Raw genomic sequence first — 24,967 nt, forward strand, 5'->3', positions numbered from 1 at the left:
GTAATATCATTTCAGCCATGGTGTCGAGCTGGTCCTGCAGATCACTAATAGATTTATATACCATCTCAACATCTGATATTAACTGTTGCGAGATTCTGTCATACCTGTCTATTGATATTGCTAGCCCTGATACCCCAGTCGTCAATCCACCTGCTACGCCGAGCCCTACCATTAGAGGCAGGAACACCATGGCTCACTGACACAGATGAGTGCCGCCTAAGAGATCTATGTTAGACAGAGGGATGGGCTCTGTCCCCGGGATGACGTCAATGTTGGGATGTACTAATGCTGGGGCACAAATTCCAGTCCAGTTTTGGGGTAAAAGAGAGTAATCCAAATTTCCCCACATATCCATACCTGTCCTGGAGGTAAGCACCCTGGGCTCAGTGGGGGGGGGCAGGTAGGATTTCTGAGCACTGAGCAACTCCTACCTGACCCAGGTCTACAGATTTGGTGCCATTATGTGAATAGCAAACAGAAGATTCAAAGCTAAAAGGGACTACCTTAAAGGGTTTGACGTAAGTACAACTAAAGGTTAGATCACCTATTCGGACAGGGACAGCCAGAGGCCAATTTTCCCCCGTCTTCATACAAAGCCAACAATCAGCAGATAAAGAAGAGTTAGAGAAATTAAAAAGTTTGTGAGTTTCTTCTAGAATGTTCTGTGTATTCGGTTCTAACTTTTCAGCAGGCATCCGGGGTTGGAGGGAGGGATGCTGGGACCACTTAGGCTTTAGGGTTTCCACCTCCTTTGTAGCCCAGTCTATGACCTCCTTCTCTCTTTCCTGGTCTATCGCCCCCTCATCTGATATGTGAACAGGAGCCTTTAGGGGTCAGCAGACCAAGTCTCCCACTTGGGCCATTCAATTCTCGGCTCCATAGGGGGACTTATGGCTATTAACTGTCCATTCCCCTCCCAAGCTCCCCCTGTAAGTCTCAGTGAGCTTGGCCACCAGATATGCCTTGTTATTTTTGGTACACACTCGATACTCCCTATAGCAACGGGAGTGAACTTGATCAAGCTCCACACATCCAGCAGGGCATCCCCACCCTAAAGAGGGAGGTAAAGGCTTTACACACCCATTCCAGCTCCCCCCCCACATGGGAAGAAGTAGGGGACTGGAGGTAAGCAGTTCTAGCTCCACCGTGTACTGATTGAGTGTACAGAAGCCTACTGTTGAGTTAATAGCCCCCCTGCAGTCACAGGGGTTTCCATATAGTCTCCTACCAGTTCATCTGGGTGTATGGCCTGATTGAGTCCTCCCTCAGCAAGTGCCAGGAGGAGCATTGTCAGAGTCATTGAGCGCAGCAGGGCTGGAGTGTACCTGCCAGACCTGAATCTTGAGGGGATTCTCAGTGCACTCCACTTTCCACTCATCATGGTTGAGATCAGCAGGGGCAGGTTTTAGATGGGAGGTGTGAACCCAGGAAGCAATGCCATCCACCTTAATAGCAGTCAGGGTAATCAGAAGGATGACATAAGGCCCTTTCCACCTAGGCTCTAGTGTCTGCAAGTGGTGCTGTCTCACCAGGACCTGGTCTCCCAGCTTCAAGGGGTGAGGCACCATCAGTTCTCCGGGTTCATATGCCTGTCTGAGTCCCTTCCAGACTTGGCTTTGTAGGGCAGCAATGGCAGCCAGCTAAGCTACTAGGGGAGTGGAAGGGAGAGAGAAAACATCATAAGGCTCAGAAAGCATTCTCACTGGGGGGAGGGGTGCCATACAACACTTCAAAGGGGGTTAATTCACACAAAGAAGGCAAAGGGGTATTTTTTGCCCTGAAGAGGGCAGAAGGTAGAAGGGTGGTCTAGTCCCCAATGCCAGTCTCTAGAGATAATTTGGTTAGAGTCTCCTTAGTTGTTCTATTCATCCTTTCTACCTGACCTGAAATTTGGGGGTGATATGCACAATGCAGTTTCCAATTGATTCCCAAGATCTTGGCTAATTCCTGACTTACCTGGGCCACAATAGCAGATATGTTGTCTGGCTCCATTACCTGAGGAAGTCGAAACAGGGAAAGATGTCATCTAATATCTTCTTAGCCATCACCTGGGTTGTTTCCTTCTTGCATGGGTAAGCTTCCACCCATCCTGAAAATGTATCTACAAAGACTATCAAATATTTTAGTCCATATTTGGCAGGGTTGATTTTAGTGAAATCAATCTCCCAATGTTGGCCCGGTCTCTCCCCTCTCAGTCTCTTTCCGGTCCCCATCTTGGTAGGATAGGCATTTACCAGTTGACAGGGTCAGCAGAATTTTACAATTTTTTCAGCAATTTCCTTTAGCCTCTTGGTTTGGGTGCACAGGTACATTCTCTAATTAGCTCCATTATTTTTCTGGCCCCTAGGTGGATGAGTTGGTGAAGAGTTTGCAGATATTTATTGACTTCTTGTACTTTGTCAGAAAGAAGGAAGTCTACAGTTGACACTGGAGAGAGGTTGTTGGGTTCAGTAACAGCAAGCACAGGGGTCTCCTTCATGCGGGATGCTGCTGCCTTTGCCACTTCATCAGCTCTTCAGTTCCTGGACGCGATGGTCCCTTTGCCCATTTGATGACCAGGACAGTGAACTATGGCCAGTTCTTTGGGTAGGAGTAAAGCCGGTAAAAGACGCAGTATCTCTTCTTTGTTTTTAATTTCTTTTCCTGCAGAGGTCAGGAGTCCCCTTCTTTGGTAGATAGCACCATGGACATGGGCAGTCCCGAAAGATTACCTGCTATCTGTGTAGATGGTTGCTCTTTTTCCCGCTGCCATTTCCAATGCCCTGGTAAGGGCTATCAACTCAGCGAGCTGAGCAGAGGTTATCTCTTTTAGGCGCTGGGACCAGATAACATCATGGTCACTCACCACCGCAGCTCCAGCTAGCCTCTCCCCATCCTGGAGGAAGCTACTTCCATCTGTGTACCATATGACGTTAGAGTTCTTTAATGGTTGGTCCTGTAAGTCCCTCCACAGCCCACTCTCTTCAGCCAGCAAATCCTGGCAGTTATGCAACACTGGTGTCTCTAACTCATCAGGGAACAGGGTGGCCAGATTGAGAGTCACAGGTAGACCGATGGTTATTCTGCCTTTGTCTAGAAGGATACTCTGATAGTGGGTGATACGGACATTTGAGGGCCAACGGTCGGGGGGGCTGCCGAATTATACTTTCCAGAGCATGAGGGGCTATTATAGTTAACTTCTGTCCCAAGGAAATTTTATCCGCATCCTTTACCAGCAGTGCAGCTGCGACTATTGCCCTCAAACATTTAGGCCACCTTCTGGCCACTGAATCTAGTTTCTTTGATAGGTAGGCAACCGGCCTTTTCCACAGACCCAACACCTGAGTCAGCACTCCCCATGCCATCCCCCCTGTCTCTTCTAGATATAGGGTAAAGGGTTGCTAGCAACAGGGAGGACCAGGGCTGGGGCTGTGAGCAGAGCTGTTTTGATAGAGTCAAACGCCTTCTGGCATTCATGGGTCCACTCAAACTTGGCATCCCCTTTTGTGAAGGAGTATAGTGGGGCTGCCAGACTGGCGAAACCAGGGATCCAGAGGCGGCAGAAACCTGCCATCCCCAGAAACTCACGTAACTGCCAGCGGGTGGTAGGTACTGGGATTTGTGCTATGATCTTCTTCCAGGCCTCCGTCAGCCATCGCTTTCCCTCTTGTCGCATGTATCCCAGAAATGTCACCCCTCTCTGGCACAGCTGTGCCTTCTTGGCTGATGCCTATACCCTAGCCAGGCAAGTTCCTTGAGTAGGTTATGGGTGGCCACTTGCAATCCTCTTTAATTTTTTCTGCAATTAAAATATCGTCCACATACTGCAGCAAGGTAACCTGGGGGTGCTGGCTGTGGAAAAGACTTAAGTCTTGATGCAGAGCCTCATCAAAGATGCTAGGGGAGTTCTTAAACCCCTGGGGCAGTCTGGTCCAGGTTAGTTGGCCCAAAATTCCTGCCTCAGGATCACTCCACTCAAAAGCAAATAAAGGTTGACTGGCCGGGTGTAGGGACAGGCAGAAGAAAGCATCCTTTAAGTCCAGTTCAGTGTACCTTATTCTTTCAGGGATTAAGGTTCTGAGAAGATTGTATGGGTTAGGCACAGTAGGATGGATATATAACTTCCACTTGGCTGTTAACCGCCTTTAGGTCTTGCACTGGCCAATAGTCCCCAGTTCCAGGTTTTTTGACCAGGAGTAGTGGAGTATTCCAGGCCAACTGACACTGTACTAGGACCCCCTGTTGTAGAAGTTTCCAAATATGAGAAGTTATGCCTTTCTTCGCTTCCTGACTCATGGGGTACTGTCTGACTTGCACAGGGACAGCAGTAGCTTTTAGCTCTACCACTACTGGAGCCTACAAGGTAGACAACCCCAGTCCCGCAGTTTTGGCCCAAGTTCCCGGAACTAGTCTCAACCAAAAATCGGTGTCTTGGCTTTCATGTGGGAAGGGATCATTTGTGAATAGTCTATATTCATCCTCAGCCCTAATGGTCAGGACAGAGGTGGTAAGTGGTTGGACATTGGGATTAAGAAAAGCAATTTATGGACCAGTTTCTTCAAAAGTTATTTGGGCTTTGAGTTTGGTTAGCAAGTCTCATCCCATTAGAGGTGCAGGGCAGATTGGTATGACCAGGAAAGAATGCTTGATTTCTCCTATCCCCAAGTCCATAATCCGGGAAGTAGTACAAGAATGGTAGCTACTTCCATTAACTCCTTGTACTAAGGACTGTTTACTAGAGAGAGGTCCCAAGGGCTTCTTTAGGATTGAGTATACTGCCCCTGTGTCAAGTTCAAAGTCTATAGGAGTCCCCTACACCTTAAATTTAACCCTGAGCTCCTGGAGGGGGTTGGATCCCTGACCCCCCCATTCAGATTCAAGGGCCAGGGTCCTTGAAGGTTGGGGGGGTCATGGGAGTTGGGTGAATTCTTGAGCCCAGTGTCCCCTCTGGCATCAGCGAGAGCATTGATCCTTGTCTAGTGGTTGGCGTCTTCGTGGGCCCAGGTCCCTACCTTTCTGACCTGTGCTAGATCTGTCTACTGCTACTGCCAAGACCCTTGCCAGTTCCTTATTCCTTCTTCTATTCTTTTGTTCTTCCCTCCTCTCTCTATTCCCTCTCTTTTTCCACTGCTTCCTTTCTTTCTCTGTCTCTCTTCTGCCACTCTCTCCTCTCCTTTGCTAGTCGCTCCTCTCTCTCCTCCTTTGTTTCTCTTTTACTGAACACTTTCTCAGCCTCCTTTACTAGGTCCTGTAATGTCTTTCCCTGGATATCCTTCAGCCTCTGAAGTTTCTTTCTAATATCTGCTGCTGACTGCCCTACAAAAGCCATAATGACCAAAGCCTGATGAGTTTTGGAGGTTGGATAGAAAGGGATATACCTCCTATAGGCTTCCATCAGCCTTTCTAGGAAAACTGCAGGAGGCTTGTCAGGTCCCTGCATCACCTCTTTTACATTGGCCAGCTTGGTGGGCTTCCAAACCGCTTCCCGGAGACTTCTCATGAGAGTCTGGTGATAGGAAGACACGCTCCTCCTAACTTCATACGTGTTGGGGTCCCAATTCAGTCTCTGCAAGGGAAAAGCGTCATCAATAACATCAGGTCTGGTTTGTCACCAAGCCATCTAATCCTATCACATTTCTCCGGGCTGCTGCCAAAATGCGGTCCTGTTCTTCAGTAGTAAACAGGGTACGAAGCAACTGCTGGCAGTCGTCCCAAGTAGGTTGGTGGGTGTTCATCAAAGAATCTAAAAGATTAATTAACCTAGTGGGGTCTTCAGAAAAAGAGGGATGGTTAAGCTTCCAATTATATAGGTCAGAGAGGAGAAGGGCCAATACTGGAGGGTAGGCATCTTTCCCCTCCCATTGTCCACCTTAGGCCCTACTGGCCGCAGTGGCATGATTGGCAAAGCTCCAAATGCCAGATCTCTTGTTTGCTGTGGGTCCCCACGGCTGGCCCTGTTTGGCTCTTGTCTGACATGGACTCAGGGGGTGATGGAGGAAGGGGACTTACTCCTTCCCCCTCTCCCTCTCACTTGGGGGAAGGCAAGGAGGAGGAGGAGGATTCTGATGGGAAACAGTGTTCTGCCACTGCCTCATCTGCTGGAGCAGAGGGGGCGCAGTAGATGGGCGGTAAGGAGGGGGGTCAAAGAAAAGCAGGTCCATGGTGTCAGTGTAAATGCAGGGCATAGCTCGCTCTTCCTTAGGCTTTGATTCTGACACCCCCCTCCACCTTCATGGGAAGGATCGTAGGCTCCAAGGGCAGCTGTAAGAAAGAAGGTTTAGGAGGGGGAAGAAATGGCCGCACCTAGCCAGGGGAGTTGGTACAAAGGTCTTCCCATATGAGAATATAGGGCTCTTGATCAGGATGTCCATGTGGCCTTGGTGGATACACGATGTCCTTCACTCTGTGAACTAGGGAAGCGTGGAAAGACCCTCCCTGCAGCCATCCAACCTGAAAGGTAGGACACTCAGCAGCACAACAGGTCTGCCACTTGCCTAGGGAACGATTTCGTGCATGAGTCCTTACTTCTGACTAGCGGTCCAGCATAAGAGACAAAGGGGTGATTTGCTGCTGACCCATAATGGGAGATGTAGGAAATCAAAGGAATGGATGAAAGAAAGATGAGATGGGAAAAAGGAAGTGAGGAAAGAAGAGTTCAAGGAAATAAAGCCAACACACACCTACACGCTTACACAAAAGGAAAAACAAATATCTCAAAACGAAGCTCTCCAATTAATAGAAATAGGGTTCACCATGGCCCAGGAACGTCTTCACACTGCAGCAAAATTGAGCTCTTGGGGTGCCTCCAGGACCATGACCTATAGTTCTTGAACCCATCAGTCCACTACCACCCGGAAACCACGTCGAGTGGGGACTTTCAAGCCCTCAGTCACACTTCCACCAATCCCCTATTTCTATTTTCAACACACATCAAATCACAACCAACAACACTAGACACACTGCTTAGAACCCACCGAGTCGTCAGTTCACCACTTCACTCCGGACAGATCATGGACTCCTGGCTGGCTCACCAAAAATGTAAGGCTCGGTAGCCCAGATGCTGTTCCGACATGGAGAAATGAAGAGACAGTCACTCAGGCAAAAGCTCAGTGGGTTCTTTATTCTGGCTGACCAGGGTCTAATGCTTGTTCAGAACCAAACAGAGGCAAAGGACCAAGTGGCTTTCTTTGTTCATTCTTATATACCATAGGATGGGGAGGGGGAAGGGAGGGGAAGAGAGGGTTGGGGATGACTTCTGCTAAGATAATATGAGTTCCTCTTTAGGACAAAAAGGGTTAGATACAAAAAGGTAGGTATAAGTGGGGGGGTGTAACTAGTTGTTGACTTTTCTTTTCAACCAGCATTAAGTATGTATGTACTGAATTATAATATGTATGCACTATGTAATTTGCAGTTTATTATTTTCACATTATATGTATAAGCTATGCAAATACATATTTTCATATTTACCTATCATGCATTATAAAACGTACATCCTATTATTTCCATATACTATAAATTAGTTACATGTTAATTGAGAATATGGATGGAAACAGCTTGCTAAACAAACATGATAAATATTTCAGGGAAATGGAATTAGAAGCTAAATCAGGTCAAAGATTTCTGTGTTCACTGCAGATGTCAGACCAAAGCGATGCAAATATTATTTACTTTTATGCTGGAGTCATGGGAACAATTACTGGTAATTTTTTTAAATGTTTGTAACAGTGTACTTAACTATATGCTCTGCTCAGGTTCAGGTATTAAAATGGAGACTTGGCAAGAGGATTGATTGTTAATAGCCAGAATATGAAAACTGACAGCAACAATTTAGCAAGTAGGCAAAGTACAAAGGGACTCTTAATGGGTACTTAGCATTCAAATGAACATGCTCATGAGCTGCACTTTTTCCAGAAACTGTTGCTTTTGGGTGGTCACACCTGGTGTACTTCTCAAGGTTATTTTTCAGAATATAATAGAGAAACCGGGTAGCAGTTAATAAGATCAGGCCACAGATGTAGTTTGGTTTTTGCTTGGAATAATGCATGAAACACAAAGAAGTTGGAGGTTGAATGTGTGATGCAGATGCTAATAATGCTTTCAGCAGTACCAATAGAGGTCAGAGAATAAAACCTGACTTATAGCCTTTTTCAGTTAGTACTGACCAGGCAGAAGTAACTCTAGATGCCAAGAGCAATGGGGCATTGAAGGGGCTCAACAGTAAATAGATATGATAAATTTTTAGATGAAAATTGTTACATTTCTATGCTATTACTTTTTGCTAAATAAGGATTATTCTGAGTTATAGAATACGGATTTGTGCTGACATTAACTTTAAAACTTATAGTGAATTTCTGTATAGTTTGACTACATTTATTTATCCTGCTCCTACCCACATCACACCCAATATATTGATAGGTTGCATCTGCTCCATAAAACAGAAGACACAGAGTAAAGAGACAAATTTATTAAAGCTTTTAGGTAAGGACCCTCAAGTTAGAAAGACCTGGGAGCCCCCAACCAGGAATGACAGTCAATTTATATATAATTTGCTCATCTTTTCTACCCCACATTTTTGATTCCCTGAGGCAAAGCAAATATATAGAAGCAGAAGTTTAGATTAGAACATTCTTTTTGTTTTGTTTTGTTTTGTTTGTTATTTGGGGGGGCCACACCTGATGACAATCAGGGGTTACTCCTGGCTATGCCCTCAGAAATCGCTCCTGGCTTGGGGAACCATATGGAATGCCAGGGGATCAAACCACAGTCGGTCCTAGGTCAGCCTGTGCAAGGGTTTGTGTCACCTGTCCGGCCCAAGATTAAAACATTCTGATCAGATATTGACACACACATTGTTTTTTTTTTTTTTTTTTTTTTTTTGTCAAAACATTCTTCCTTACGTTTGGCCTGTGGCCTCAATTCAAGACTCAAAACAGTCTGGCTAGTTCAAACTCTCTTATTTTAGACTGTTTTTCTTCCAGATCACAATATCACAGTCAGCATAGATCAATTAGTGATAACAGACACGTATTAAAATCTGCCTAAGAAAAGAAATAGTTATAATTTTCATCTTTCCACAAAAAAACTTCATTGAAATCAAAACCCAAAATATGTGTGTAGTACTTGCTCCTATTTGTCTCACTTGTTAAGTTCTTGATTGCAATAAAAACTTGACTTCAATATCATGTGCTCTATGCAATCAAATGAAACTTTCTTATTAATCATTATCCCCAAATTAAATAGCATGCACTTATTATTATAGTTGTGTCACTATTGTTACTCAGAGGCTCTGTGTTCAACTCTGTGCTCAAATGTCAATCCTGCTAATATGCACTAGTATCATTTGGTGGTGTTCAGTGGTCCATATGTGATGCTGTAGATAGAACCATGGTAGTGAAAGAGGAACACTTAGTTTCCTCTTGCCAGCTGCTTAATTTTTATTGCTCCAATCTTATATTTTTAATGTTTCAGAGCATTGGTGGACTCTTTCTGATAAACATGAAGTTAACTCCAAGAGTAGGGAATGGTGTCTCAGAGTTTAGGTTCACTGAAAGTCTATGATAATAAGCAATGACTAAAGCAAATGGCCAAACCAGCAAGACCAGTCTGTAGGATCTTCTCATTCTTTGTAACACTTTTATACAATTGCTAAGGTATGTAAAGAGACTTTTAAAGACTGCAAAAATACCTCAGTTTTCCTATAACCCGACCCCCACCCCACAAAACAAGCATTAGTCCTATGCAAAGTTCCTTCCCACAAGGGGACTTCCTTGTCCTTTCACCTATAGGGCAAAGAAGGGACAAAGCAGAAATTGAATTCAGGTCTCTTTCACCTTGTTGTCTTGATTCTCAAAAATATTACTGTGAATTTTAGTGTCCTTAAGTATGAAGCACACAAAGAAATTAAAATGGAAATTTTGCAATATATAGCTTATCATTAATTGCATATTTTATTTATTTTTGTTGAGATTTATCAAAGAAATAAAGAATAGTCAAGAATAAGGGATTTTAATGGCTTTTATAGGCAGAACATTTATAGTACTGCATTTATGTTTTTGGATTTCTGAATGGTGATATAATAAAACTAATTATAAATGAGAAAATTCTGACATAAAGTGATAAGTCAGACAACTAATTCAACACAGTAATGTAAAACTGGGTGAAAAATTCAAATCCAGTTGTTTAATTACAAAGCAATTTAACCACAATAATTCTCACTGAAATAAAACTTTCCTTCCTCAAACACTCTAATATTTTTAAAGAGTAACTTAGTATTTTGCGATTAAATTCTTTGATATAAAATAAAGGCGAAGAATAGGATGAACAAAGTAAGTTTAGCTTAAAAATACAAAATACATAATACAAAAGTTGGAGAATGTATGAATTTAATCATACAAATCAAGACATGTTTTTAAATAGCAGACTTTCTAATAAACAAAAGAAATCTTATACAAATTAAAATATAATTGAAAAAAATATATGGCTACATACATATATTGTAACCCAAAAAATATAGATGGATTAATAATGGACATGATCATAATAGAGCAATGAATTTAAAGAACTAAGAAATTGTGCATTTTAATAGAACGAAAGATCACAAAATAATGACTTGTTCTGAAGGACAAATACTTATTTATGATTGTAATGAGTGTGGGATATACTTAGAGAATGAATAATAAAAGTGGAAAGGAAAATAAAGTAAATATGTAAAGGTATAGAATAAATTCCCAGGAAATTTATTGAAATGTATTAAATGATGACAAACAAATCATTTGAAGGCTGATGTAGGAAGAATTGTAAATCTTTAGGTACAACAATGGAGGGATGGCATGTAGATTTGAGTGTGAGGTAATAAAAGTTCATGATTGATAAGCAGTGTCACGAAAGGAACTTAATTCACATTATTTTTAAAAATAGTTATATAAGAAAATATCCATATAAGGTATTAACAATAAATAATAAGAGATAAAATCAATCTTTACAATGGGGTAAGGACACGCACAGAAAGAAATTCACCAAAGAAAATGCAAGGAGTTAGATGAGTGGTAGAATAAATCACAGGGCAAGTTCAGTTGGAAAAATGAGGCATCTTCCTCCCAAATTTTATATCTTAATTGAAATAATTACATTTTTTACCTCAGTACCCTACCATCTACACGTAATATTTTATAGGTTATCATCATTTTGATTAAATAAACTATATAATTAGTATTAAATTTTCCTTGAGTATCCTTTTAAAATTTAAAAATATAATGCAACTGGGTTATTACAAGGGTAGCAGTAACTAAGAACAAATTCTAAAATTTCCAGAGATACATTCCTATTTCAAGTCCTTGAATTTACTGCCTGAGTTAAGAACACATGTCACTGGAGTGGTCCAAGAGAAAGGACAAGCATTCTGGATATCATCTGATCAGGGTAAAGATCCCAGCAATCATTTGACAGTTGTCATGACATTCTCTAATTCTAATTTCTATACTCAGTTGCCTTACAATTGTTTATGTGGCTCTTGCAGTCACTTGGGAGCTCAGTGATTTTGTCACTGATGCTGGAATCTTTTCACTTAAATGGGATAAATACACATTTAACATTTCTCTAGGATTCCCAGAAGGTTTCAAGGATGTCTGATTCTTTATTTTGAAAATCATATTTGTTTATTTTTCTAAAATTAGTGTATGTAACCCTCATCAGGACCACACTTTTCTGTGAATAACATCAACAAATCCACAAATGTATAATGTGAGGGGAAAAGGAAAGTAGAGAAGAGGAAGTTGAGGGCAGCCTACAGAAGTACAGTGAAAGATAAACTGTCTCGAGATTGTTTTCTGCAAGTCTAACTCACTGAATACAATTTATTTCACAGTGTTTCGGTCTTTAATGTCAGATGTTTAATTAACATCATTGGCAATGCTGCTTTCTTTTGGGGGTGGGGGCACACAGTAAGAACTAAGAAGTTACTCCTGGCTTTGCACTCAGAAAGCACTCCTGGCAGGGTTGGAAGACTAAGGGATACCTGGGATTGACTCCTGGTTGGCCATGTGCAAGGCAAGATTGCAAAGTGTGCAAGCTTGCTATGTTTTTCACTAGCTTTTGTGTTTGATTTTTTATTTTACATTTTGTAAATATTTAAAGCGAACTGTTTTCTTTAGAAAACTAAATTTACAACTTTGCATAGGTAAAATATCCCAGGGCAGTCCTGTGAAAAATTGTATTTCAGCTGATGTTACCTTGTTTGTCCTGTTCTTATATTAATGCAACAAAATGAAATGCTCATTTATCTGTTTTATTCACTCCTTTTCACATTTCTCAAGGGCACTCCAAAAATCCAAAGAGTTGGTGTTCAGAGACTGGTATTAGATCATTAGGACATAGTCCTCAGAGAATTTCAACAGGCCATGAACATTATCAAGTGTCCTTGAGTCAGTCATCACAGACAAATGAATTCCAGATTAATGTACCACTACTTCCCCAATTAGTATAGATAATCACAAATTGATTGTGAAATTATCAGAACAATCTAGTATCTTTGTTCTTTTTTTTATTTTTTTGTAGGACAGCTGCAAATAGTTTTTATTTGAAGATTAGTTTTCCTGAAGAATCCAACTCATAGGTTTGCTATCATTATTTTCTCTATAATGATTTAGTTCACCACCTCCACAAAAATTTGACCTTTGCTTTTTCACTAGCCATTATTATTGGTCCCAAACTCAAGCAGGAAAAAGAAGCAAACTACTCTCTGTACAAAAGGCAGTGAACCGTGATTTTTTCTTTTTATTTGATAGAGACCTCTCCTGCTGTAAAACTGACCTTTTTTTTCTCTATTAAAAATGATTGTAATGTTCTAATGTTCCTTAAACCCTTTTCAAAGCATTTAGTTGACAGTAGTTATAAGTTTGCTTTGATGTAAAGTATGCTAACTAATATTGTATTGGGTTTTATTTCTTATTGTAACATTCTTAAAACACTAAAATACAGACTTTTAAGGGATATTTATATATTATCTCATTTATACATTCTAGACATTATTTTAGATGAGATACTTCTGTTTTAAAAATCATGGGAATAGTATATTTTCAAGTTGCTTAATATAGACAATTATATTAGAAATTAAGCTGACATTCATTTTATATGAATTTTATTTTTATCTATTCCATAACTGAATCTTATAAAAGTATTTGTATTCTAATGTTACTACTCAGAGCTTTCAAAATAAAAATTTAAAAAAAAATTCACCGTATTTACTTAGAATTCTGCTGTATTATAACTTCATTTTTAAATCTTTTTTTTTTTTTTGTGTTCAGTGGTGCTCAAGGGCCATTTTGGCTTTGTGCTTAGGAGTGACCTCTGGCATTACTCAGTGGCTCATATGTGGTACCAGTGATTAAATCAGAGTTGCTTATATGCATAGCAAGCTTTTACATCCTGTTCAATGGTTTTAGCCTACTAAAAATTCTTAAAACTGTTCTTGATGTGCAAACTATTGTTTGCATAGCGTATTCTCTGGCTTATATATATTATTGTTCATAGAACTCACTACATATCTGTCCATAGCATGGCTAAATTATTATATATGTTACTCTATTTTCTCATTGCATTTTTAGGCATGTGTATTATTGTGATTATATTTGAAGTCTATGCCTTTTTTAAAAAAAATTCTGCTCTGATTCTTCTGAAGAATAATGACCCCTCTTTACTTTCTCTGATTTCCACTATGCAGCAATCATATCTTCTGTTCTTTCCTTTAGAAAATTTAGTATGGTGTGCTCTCTCTCTCTCTCTCTCTCTCTCTCTCTCTCTCTCTCTCTCTCTCTCTCTCTCACCTCTCTCTGTCTCTCAATATTGGCATATCCGTGCTCTCTTTCTCTCTATATATGCATCTATAAACTTATATTTATATATTTGGTGACATTTTACAAAAATGCTGTGAAAATATGCCTATAGTATTAGATTTTAGTGAGAATTAGTCATAACCTTACACAGTATAGGTAGAACCTGATTTAACAGGAACTCTTTTAGTGCATGATAATATCAGTTTTGTTTTTAAAGAAAAATGTTCTTACAGACACTTAAAACAATTTAACACAATGTCTAATATATATGATATATAATATGATAAAGTAACTGAATCAGTGAAATTTAAAGTTGTCATTAAAGAACAATGAGAGCTGTAGAGAAAGTATACCTGTCATTGTGTCTCCTTTGTTAATTGCTTTATCACTTTGTGTGATTGTGTGCTCTTATGGTGTGTGTGTGTGTGTGTGTGTGTGTGTGTGTATGTATATGATTTTTTTAATTGAAAAACCATAGAGTTCTATGATACCTAGTCCGGTTTCCACTTACAAAGTTGTAAATATTTGTTCTTTCTCTGTCTGCAAACATTCAACTTATCTGGGCTTTTCTTATTTTAAAATAAAGAAAACTGATATAAATTATCACTGAATTCTCTTTTTTCATTAAACTCTGAGATTCTGTGTTTTAGGTGGCTAATTGCTACACAGAACAGAACACAGAGTGAAGAGGACAGAGAGGTTTTTTAAGATTCAGACTTTTATTAGCCAGTTCAAATTCCAACCTGGTGAGCAGGGTCTACTGAGCGACAAAAGTTAATCTAGTCTAGGTGGAATTTCACATGTCTAGGAGATGAGTGAAAAGGAAAGAGGAAGCTGGAAAAAAATTTGTTTTAAGTAAAAGCAGGGAATAATCTAACAGGCCGTAGGTCTCTTTATCTTATTTTAGTCATGCTGTTAGGACAGAATCACAGAGACACCAGTGATAGTTAAAGAATAGAAAAGTTTATTAGAAAGCTCAGTACTGAGGATCAAAGGCAAAAGAGTCCTGAGATTCCTACATATAGCTTATTTGCATATACCTTCTATATAAAGGCAGGAAACCCACATTCCTTCCTCAGTGACATGTAGATAGTTTCAGAGGATAAGGAATCCTACACTTCCTGGCAAAGTTTGACACATTTAATTTACAAGGCTTTCATAATTGTTCCCTTTTCTCATAATTGTTCCCTTTGTCTCCTGAGGTGTTTTCCTTATTTCTTATTTACAACACATCTGGGAAGTGCTTGTTCTGAGGTAAAACTGATGTTTCTGAACATACCCAAATAAAACAATTCATGAAAGTTAGGATATATGACATACATACATATATACATACATACATACACACATATGTACATCACCCTAATTGGGGCAGTTCTAAATTTTGATTTCTAGCTGGGAATGGTCTTTGTTCAAGGCTTACTTCAGATAAGGCTTAATTCAGATAATTCAGATAAGATTAGTTTCACAATGCAATATTATTGTTATTATTGTATGTTTTCCTTCTCCTCTGAAGACAATAGAAAATATAAATATATTCTCAGTCCAAACACTAATTTAAAAAAAATCTTCTATATACAAATAATGGACAAGTAAGGTAATCTTTTCATGATTTCTGAAGTGTGCTTGAACGTAGATTATTAACATACTTCTCTTACCAACTTCCATATTTTCAATGAGGAAACTAGAAGATGTTGATAAAATGATCTCATTAAAGTGGGATTTGGCTTTACACTGAATGTCAAGTGAATAGATTCAGGCTTAGAATAAATCTGGACCCTTTGGCAGTTAGCATCTCTGACTTTTCTCATCTCTCTAGATGTTTTTCTTCTCTATTTTTTTATTTACTTCCTCACAGATTCATATGACCTAATTATAAGGGTCTTAATAATTTGAGTTATGTCCATATTTTACTGAAGCTTTTAGCAAATCTAGAACTCTTATAAAGTAAAAATGATGAATAATAAATTATAGAACCAGTATCAGTTGATTTTAAATATTTTAATCCTTAAATTTCATCAATATAAGTATAATTTAAAGGAACTATTTATTGGCAGACTAAATTCAGATATTTACATTATATGTAAAATTATAATGTTCAGAATGTGCATTATTTGGCAGTGTTTTCTTTGCAAAGTATCTAGAGATTCAGTTTATTTTTAAATATATTTTGAATTTCTTCCTAGGTAGAATTTATGGCAATGTTCTTAAAATATGCTCTTCTTTTCTTAAACATCATTTTTGTCAAATTATCTCACATATTCTCAAACATTTGAATGAAAGAAAATGACATGCTTTATTCATTTACAAATATATCTTATAATTAGGGAACTTCTCTACTTTGAGGAAAATCATACAAAAAATGGCAAAAAGATACTAAGAATAATTCATCAAAATGTATATTTTATGTCAAAGATTTTAGTAACTTTTCTAAATATTTTCAAATTTCTAAAAGAGAACTTATACATGTCAAGCATATATATTGATCAATAAACTGACATATTTTATTTGAGAACATTTATTTCTTCTTGTAAAATTGTACATTATTATTTGATTAGGGCTAGAATGCTACCTCAAAGAAAAACAAATTAGAGTGTATTTCTACTGATAATTTTTTGGACATCTTCCTTTTTTGTACAGCTCTCAAGTAATTGGTATCTTAAATTCTATGGCTAGTATTTAAAGTTTTCTTTCATTACACATGTGAGAAATCACATATAGTATTTGTCATTCTCCTTCATATTTGTTTTGCTTAGTATGATATTCCCTAGTTTCATTCATGTTCATGCAAAAGTCAAGATTTCATTTTGTCTTTATAGTAGGGCGGTAATTGCTTTGTGTATGTAGACCATCTTTTTTTCAATCTTTTTTTTTTTAATTCATTAAATTGTCATTGGTCAGCTGGTGAGTTTTGTGTCTGCATGTTGTGTTTTGTGTTTGGATGTCCTGGATGTTATAAATAATGCTGCAATAAAAATAGGTGTGCATATCTTAAAAAAATTGGGTGGGGTTGAATAGGAACAGATCTAGAAAACTCAGCAAAAGACTGAAACAAACAGTGATTATTTACTATAAATTAGGAGGTACTTTAGGAGCTCTGTTGTTTGCTTTTTGTTGGTCAAGTGTAGACTGTGAAGGATCAAGCCACTTTTTTCTTCGATAGCTCTTCTCTATTCTCTAACAAATTTAGCTATTTACTTAGGCTGTATGAAGCTTTCCTGAGAAATTTCTGTCAGATTTTGCTACTTTAGAGAATGAGATGCAATAGGGCATCCACAAGCACTCTTCATAACAAGCTTAAAAAAATGTATGAAAACACAGCCAGTCCATGACTCTGACATCTATATATACCCTACCATTTTTCAATTGTATTTATGGAGTATATATTCAAATAATATAAGTAAAATATGCTGGGTATATTATATTGCATAATATCTTCTTAGTCCTCAAAATAAATTTCCTTATTTTAGGGTCAAATTATAGTTTCATGGTTCGTGCAATGCATGGTCAAGCCCCAAGGTTATGGTACATGCTCTGCATGGTTAAGTCCCAGGCTTGACTTCTACCATATTATTTTTCTCTAGTACCACAGAGAGCAGATAAAAAACTAAATGACAAGAGTCGGAGCTACAGCACAGCAGCAGGGTGTTTGCCTTGCATGAGGCCGATCTAGGATGGAACTTGATTTGATCCCCTGGGGTCACCTATGGTCCCCCAGCAAGGACCAATTTCAGAGCACATCAGGAGTGATCCCTGAGTGTCACAGGGTGTGCTCCCTTAAAATAGAAACCCTAAAAACAACAACAATACTAAATACTAAACTACAAGTAGTCCTGAGAATTGTTGAGTGTGGCCCCCAAAGATCCTTATCTTAGAATTAACTTTTCTCCATTTTAGCTTGATGCCCTAGTGGCAATTTTAGCTTGATTGCCTTAGCAAATGCATCTTTCTGACTCCAATCAAACTGAGTGATACAACTATAATGTTATGGTAACAGTTTGACTCTGTGTTCATATTCACTTCTGTGTAGCTTACTTGTATGGCATTTTAGCTTCCAAATTCTGAATACACATTCTTTTTAATATATATGGATCATTCTCCAAGATAGACCACATACTGGGATGCAGAATACCTATAAAGAAATAAAAATTGTATCAACTATATTCTCAGGTTATGATGTACTGGAAACAGGAATAACAACAAACAGAAATAGGGAAATAATTTTAACACCTGGAATTAAACAGCTCCTACTGAAAAGCCAGTGTGTCAGAATGAAAATCAAAGAGAAATTAATAAGATTTCTGGAAGCAAACCAAATGAGAACAAGAACTAACTGAACTTGTGGGACACAATATTAAGAGGAAAGTTTCTAACTCTGAAATAATTCATTCTGAAGAAAGATAAGAACCAAATTAAAAAATTGGACTTCATAGCCCCAGACATTGGGAAAAAAATGAATTTTTGAGCAGGTAAGAAAAAGGAAATACGGTATTTGCTGGCGTATAAGATGACTGTGCCTATAAGACGACCCCCTAATTTTGCAGTTAAAACATAGGTTTAGGCCTATATTCGCTGTATAAGACAGAACGTTCCTGTGCTGCATGTGTTCCTGTGCTCATGTACCACAGTGAGCTAATCACAACAAGCAAAGGTTCAAAGGTTATACTGTAATAGACTTCCTCTCTGACTCTGGTCAATCTGAGCAGGCTTTTTACAGTGTAGATTCGGGTCCAGAACATTGTCTAATTTGCATGCATAAAAATCTGCTTGGATTGGCTGAGTTAGAGAAGTGGTACCAGATGCCTTGCAGTGATTGGTGCAGGATCGAGTTGGAAAATTCGTTTCATGGCAATATCCAGACAATTTTTGTTTAGTGGCATATTGAAACATTTTTCGGGATATACTCAGCGTATAAGACGACCCCCTATTTTTTTTTGACTTTTTTTGTTTCAAAAGTTGTCTTATACACCAGAAAATATGGTAATAAAATTTGAAGCAGAATGATCTGGAATAGAAAATAACACAACAAACAAAAAAGCAATTCTAAAGATCAAAAAAATAGGGGTTGTTTATTTGTGAAAAAATAATAAAAGAACAAGTTGAAAAAGCACTAGCAAGAGTCAAAAAGAGAAGAGAGAGATCCCAAATAAGCCAAATCAGAAATGAAAAGTATATATGTAGGGGGTCACATTAGACACTGGCAATTTAAAGAATCATTAGAGATTGCTTTGTGAATCTTATTTTGAGGTGAAGATTAACAATTTTATTTTGATTTGGGCCCACACCTAACAGCTTGCAGAGTATATTCTTAGTATTCTGCCCTGGGGACACTCTTATTTGTGCTTAAATCCATGTTTCTCACCTGCAGTTGGTATCTTAAATGTAGTGAGATATCTCTCTGGATTCTATTTTTTTTTTCTAGAGTGGATTTAGCAAAAACTCTAGTAGACAAAACTCTTATTTGTCTAATCACAGAATTAGACTTTAAATGGCTTTATTTTGGTTTATATTTTATTCTGAGATTTGTCATCTCTTTTTCTCATTTGCTTTTTCTGTGTAGGGGCTGGAAGGAATGAAACAGGGGACTTTCTGAATTTCTTTTGGTAGTGACTGGTTAGACCTTAGACAAGTTTGTTTGCTGATTCTTAATTATTATTACATGGTAGGTTTATTTTCTATTTACCGTGTAGATTTCTTTAAATATATTGCATCAGAGGGACAATTATAAAAATCATAATTAGTTCTATAATCTATGACATTGGTTTTTTCTAATTTTTGTTATAACACCATGATTTGCCAAGTTGTTCATGATACAGTGTTTTAGACATTAGATGTTAAAACTCCAACCCATTCCATTCACTATTGCCTTCAATTTACCACCCTCCACCACCAAAGACTGCCTCTATGCAATTTCAAATAAACTTACATCATATCTTTTGTTACAACACAAAGATAAATGGAGTCATCAAAAATAGATCAATGAGCATCAATTCGAAATGACTGTTATATCTCACCATGGTTTTATTGCAATCACTGTCTAATGATTTACTGAACTATGATTAGTGCTAGTTCAGCCTTCTTTGTTCCTGTTTAAGCTCACTGAAATTGGTAGATTTATATGTAATTTTTCCCATCAGATTTCCTGTGATATTACTGAGTTGACACTACTATATAATTCTGGGGGTTTTCAAAAATACTGGGGTTTTCAGGATCTGAGGAAAACTTGGTGACTAAGCAGCTTGATAATGTTAAATCGCAGAGGTGGGACATTTCTGTTAGATGATGAAAGAAATAGCATTGGTTTGCTATAATTCATGGAGAAAAGGGAATAAGCCACATGTAACCCCCAACCCTCTGAGAATGCCATAGATATCATCCCAGACTATGTTACCTTGGAAATATAAATTATTTTCTTTTAAAGTTTGGAAGCATCCGGCTTATGTATTACACAAAGAAAGGGTAAATTGCCCCCCTCTTTTGATAATACTACAGAATATCAGCCCAGACCAATACTAGAAAGTATTGGTGGCCATTCCTTTCTTTTTCACTTTGTGAATAATTAATCACAAAATGAGAGAACCTAGAAGAAATATATACATTCTTAGACTTCTATACTCTTTCAAAATTTGAATGAACATGATGTAGAACACCTGAATAGATATATCACTATTGAGAAAATTGAAATTATAATGAAAAGTGTTCCTGAAAATAAATGCCCTTGCTCAAGTGAACTCAATTGTGAGTTCTTTTAAACCTTTTAAGGGGATATACTGCCAATCTCTCAAGACTCTTGAATTTGATCAAAGAAACAAACATTCTCAAAGAGTCTATGAAGTAAACATAACCTTAATACTAAAAAATATACAGAGATACAGAGACAATAAATAAAGATAATTAAAGGTGAATGTCCTTGATAAATATAAATACAACTCTCCTTAAAAATACTAGCAAATTGATTTCAATAATTCACCGAAATAATAATGCAACTAGAATTAATTCCAGGAATGCAAGGATAGTTTAATCTGTTCAAGAAAATCACCATATAAGTAAAAGAAAATGAAAAATCATATGATCAAATTATTAGATGCAGAGAGAGCATTTAAACAATATTTAGAATCCATTTATAATAGAAACCAGAAGCAAAATGGGAATTGAAGAAACTTTTAAAATATATTCAAAGCCATTCATCACAAGTCCACAGAAAATGTGGAAAAATTAAAAGCCTCTCTAAGATCCTACACAAATCCAGGTAGCCCTCTTGCACTTATTCTTTTCAATATAGTACTGGATGTGTTAACCATAGCAAGTAGGCAAGAAAAAGATACAAGCATCATCCAGTTAGAAAAGGAAGATTTGCTTTCTCAGTGTTTGCTTATGACATATACAATATTTAGAAAATCCTAAAGAACCTTGTGACAAAGAGTTTCTAGAAACAAAGTAGTTTTATAGTGGAGTTGTAGGCTACCAAAGTAATATGCAAAATTCCATTGATTTTCTATGTACAAATGATGAAATACAAAAAAAAAAAAAAAACCAAGATACCTTGCAATTAACCTAAATAAAGAGGTGAAAGACCTATAAAGAGAAAAATGAAAGTCACTATTCCAAGAAATAAAAAAGAGGCACGAGGATTATTCACAGCCCTGGTTTTAGATTGAGATGGTTAAAATAATTAAAATGACAAATATCACCAAGGTTTTTACAGGTGGTGGAGTCCCTATCAGAATATCCATGACATTTTTCAAAGAAATAGATCAATTTCTCCCAAATTTATAAGTATTTTATTATTTTTTTTAAAAAAAAGAAAGAAAGTGGGTGGGAGTCCCATCTAGAAGCTATAAATTATAAATTTAAAAAAAAAAGAAAAAAAGAAAACAGGGGTGCTGGTGTGGCAAGTTGATTTTTTTTTATAGACACAGTAAGTATTGGGGAAAATAGAAAAGAAATTCCCTTGGCCTAAGAGATACAGGGTGTCTCCATTATTGAAGCATACTATCATGAGACCAATTACAGGCTCTAGATAAATCTTGAGATCTTACTTTATGGTGTTATTAAAGGCTCTGCTCAGTTGTGGTTGCCATAATCAGTCCTCTGTAATTAGAGATCTTGGTTTTTGCACAGATCCTAGGACAAAGTCGAGGATAGAGTCTTCTTTTATGGTTCCAGATATTCTGCACAGTCATGGTGGTAATAGTCAGTCTTCTATAACTAGTGATCTTGGTTTTTGAACAGAACCTAGGACTGTGTGTCTTCTGAAATCATCACACCATTCAGTGATGAGGTAGGGCAACCTACCTTTAGATTAAGTCGTTGCTGTTTCCTTCTTGTCAGGGTGTCCTATGAGCCTACCTTGGTGAAAGTTGTTCACAGAGAGGTATTAGGGACTCCTCAGGGGTGAGAGTTTTATTTCTGATGCTGATGCAGGGATTGTGCCAATTCTAAGTTTGGGATCCTGGGTTCAATTCTGGATGGTCTATTTTCAATCACAAGAGGTCTAAGTTGAGTCCCCATGACAAATGTTCAGGGTAGAAGGTGTTCCTGTATTATAAAATTTATTGGTCCTTATCCCTATTAGATCAGTCTACACTATAAATATCACTCAAAAAACCTAGAAATTTAACCAAGCTATACCACTCCTGGGAATATATCCTATGTTCCCAAAAACACAATGCAAAAAAAGGCACCTGCATTCCTATGTCCATTGCAGCGGTATTCATAATAGCCAGAATCTGGAGAAAATACAAAAAAATATACTTGTGGATAAAGAAACTGTGGTACACAATAGCAGGAATAGTTCACAGTTGCTAAGAAAAATGAAGCCATGAAATTTGTTTATTCATGACATAAGTAGAATCACTGAGTAAAATGCTTGAGAGAGGAGGGACATAGAAATATCCCACTCAATTTGAGATATAAAAATATATAGTATGTGAAAAATTCAAAGATGTTAGAAATAAAGGCCAGGCAGGAGTATAGAAATGAAGGTCATTGGTCTATAGTAGGAAGGTGCCACAATTTGGTGGTAGGGTATATTTAGGAAGATAAGGTACCCTATACAATAATAGTTAGGAATTATTAACTTGAGGAAAAACTAGGTACTGAATGAGAATAAATTTATATACATGTATGTATGTATGTATGTAGATAGATAGATAGATAGATAGATAGATAGATAGATAGATAGATAGATAGATAGAGAGGTGATAGAAAGATAGATAGATACACACACCCTTTCAGTCACAGTATTATTGCAAATGATGGTGTATATAGGAAAAGGTGGTTTGGAAAAGAGAGAAGAAAAGTATCTGCCATTGAGGCAGACTTAGATGAGGACAAGAGGAAAACTGAGGATACTGTGTATAGGAAATATACATTGGTGAAGGAATGTGTGTTGAAACATTGTATGACTGAAACTCAACTCAACTGCCAACAACATTTTAACTCTATTTCATGGTGATTCAATTAGATAATTAAAAAATTACAGATGGGGCCAGAGAGAAAGCATGGAGGTAAGGGTTTGCCTGGCAAGCAGAAGGATGGTGATTTGAATCCCGGAATCCTATATGGTTCCCAAGCCTTCCAGGAGCAATTTCTGAGTGTAGAGCCAGGAGTAACCCCTGAGCGCTGCTGAGTGTGACCCAAAAACCAAAAAAAAAAAAATTTACAGAAAGAAGGAAGAAACCATAAAACATTAAACTTTTAATGATAAATGGGCCTAATAGTAGGATCTTTAAAAATACAATAACATGACAAGTAATTTTAATAAAATATTTTTTATTTTGTATTCAGAAAGATAAATGCTGGTGCTAGATTTCTAAGTTATATACAAAATTAGCAATTTTATTTGCAGATTATATTTTAAGGTGCAATCACTACTATTATCACATTTTTATTTTACCTTGCGTTCTTCTGCATTTCTCTTGGGCTTAAATGTCATATCTTATATAAAACTTAAGGTATCAATTTTATATAAGTCTATCATCCTATCACCAATTTATATAACATTATTTTTTTGTCCCCGAATTCACAATACAGAGCAGGCAAGGGGCCTGGGTTGAGGTGTATATGGGGTGCATTTACTGTACCTCCTCTTTCTATACAGTCAGTGTAAATGACACTTGGGATATTGGTCATGGAAGTGTTACACTGGTGAAGGATTTTATACATATACATATATTTTATACATATACATATATATTAAAAAATAAAAAGAAAAGATAAGGCCTCCCAATTCTTACCTTCTTACCACAGGCTGTGTTCTTTACACTGACTGTATTTTTTATATAACATTATTGACTTGCTGTTGTAGCATATAAAGTGCTTTAGCTGCCATGGACCCCCAGTATACACTTCGATGTGCTAGCTCCAAATTCTTTAAAAGTCCACGAGGCTTTTATGAAATAAGTCAGAGAGAGAGAGAAAAACGCAGAATGGTCTCACTCATCTATTGGTTTTAAGAGAAATGAAAGACATTCTTGCAATAATAATTTCCAGACAGAAAAGTGAAAAGAGCTGGATGTTCCAGCTCACCATAGGAAGCTCACCACAAAGAGTGATGAGTTTATTTAGAGAAATAACTACATTTTGAACTTTCCTTATAATGAGAATGTATGAGGGAAATGGAGAGCCTGTTTAGAGTACAGGCGGGGGTTGGGTGGGTAGGAGGGAGACTTGGACATTGGTGATGGGAATGTTGCACTGGTGATGGGTGGTGTTCTTTACATGACTGAAACCCAAAAACAATCATGTATGTAATCAAGGTGTTTAAATAAAAAAAAAAATAAAACTAGTGGCAAAAAAAAAAAAAGTCCACGAGGCTGGCCATAGTATGTTGTTGGGAACGGAAATAGATGCAGTGTTCAAGCTTGTTGAAGGTATCTGTAGGAAGTCAAGGAAGGACAAAATGTAGGCTCAGATTCTGAGACAGCCTGATTATGAACTAACATAAATTGAAGGCTAGGGTTTGAGCTTGAGGGAATTTCAGCTGGTGGACTAAATATTCAGTTTTTTTGTGTTTGTTTGGAGACTAACAGAAAGCTGAAGCTGTGGTTTATGAATAAAAAGAGAACTTTCTAGAAAATTAAAAGGCAGAATATTTTTAATTGTGTTTTGGTAAATAAAGTGTATGCCACTTCTCTCCTTTGATTAGTAAACAG

The 24,967-nt window shown here is 37.6% G+C and overlaps 1 non-coding gene across 1 annotated transcript; it reads right to left on the minus strand.

Annotated features, from left to right (window-relative positions):
• Positions 1-23,821: 23,821 nt before the first annotated feature.
• Positions 23,822-23,952, minus strand: LOC126007996 (small nucleolar RNA SNORA51). Its single transcript, XR_007495447.1, has one exon. It is a non-coding gene; the product is annotated as a small nucleolar RNA SNORA51 (small nucleolar RNA).
• Between the last annotated feature and the right edge of the window lie 1,015 nt (positions 23,953-24,967).

This window comes from Suncus etruscus, chromosome 4, assembly GCF_024139225.1.
Source record: "Suncus etruscus isolate mSunEtr1 chromosome 4, mSunEtr1.pri.cur, whole genome shotgun sequence".
In the NCBI taxonomy this organism is placed as follows: Eukaryota; Metazoa; Chordata; class Mammalia; order Eulipotyphla; family Soricidae; genus Suncus; species Suncus etruscus.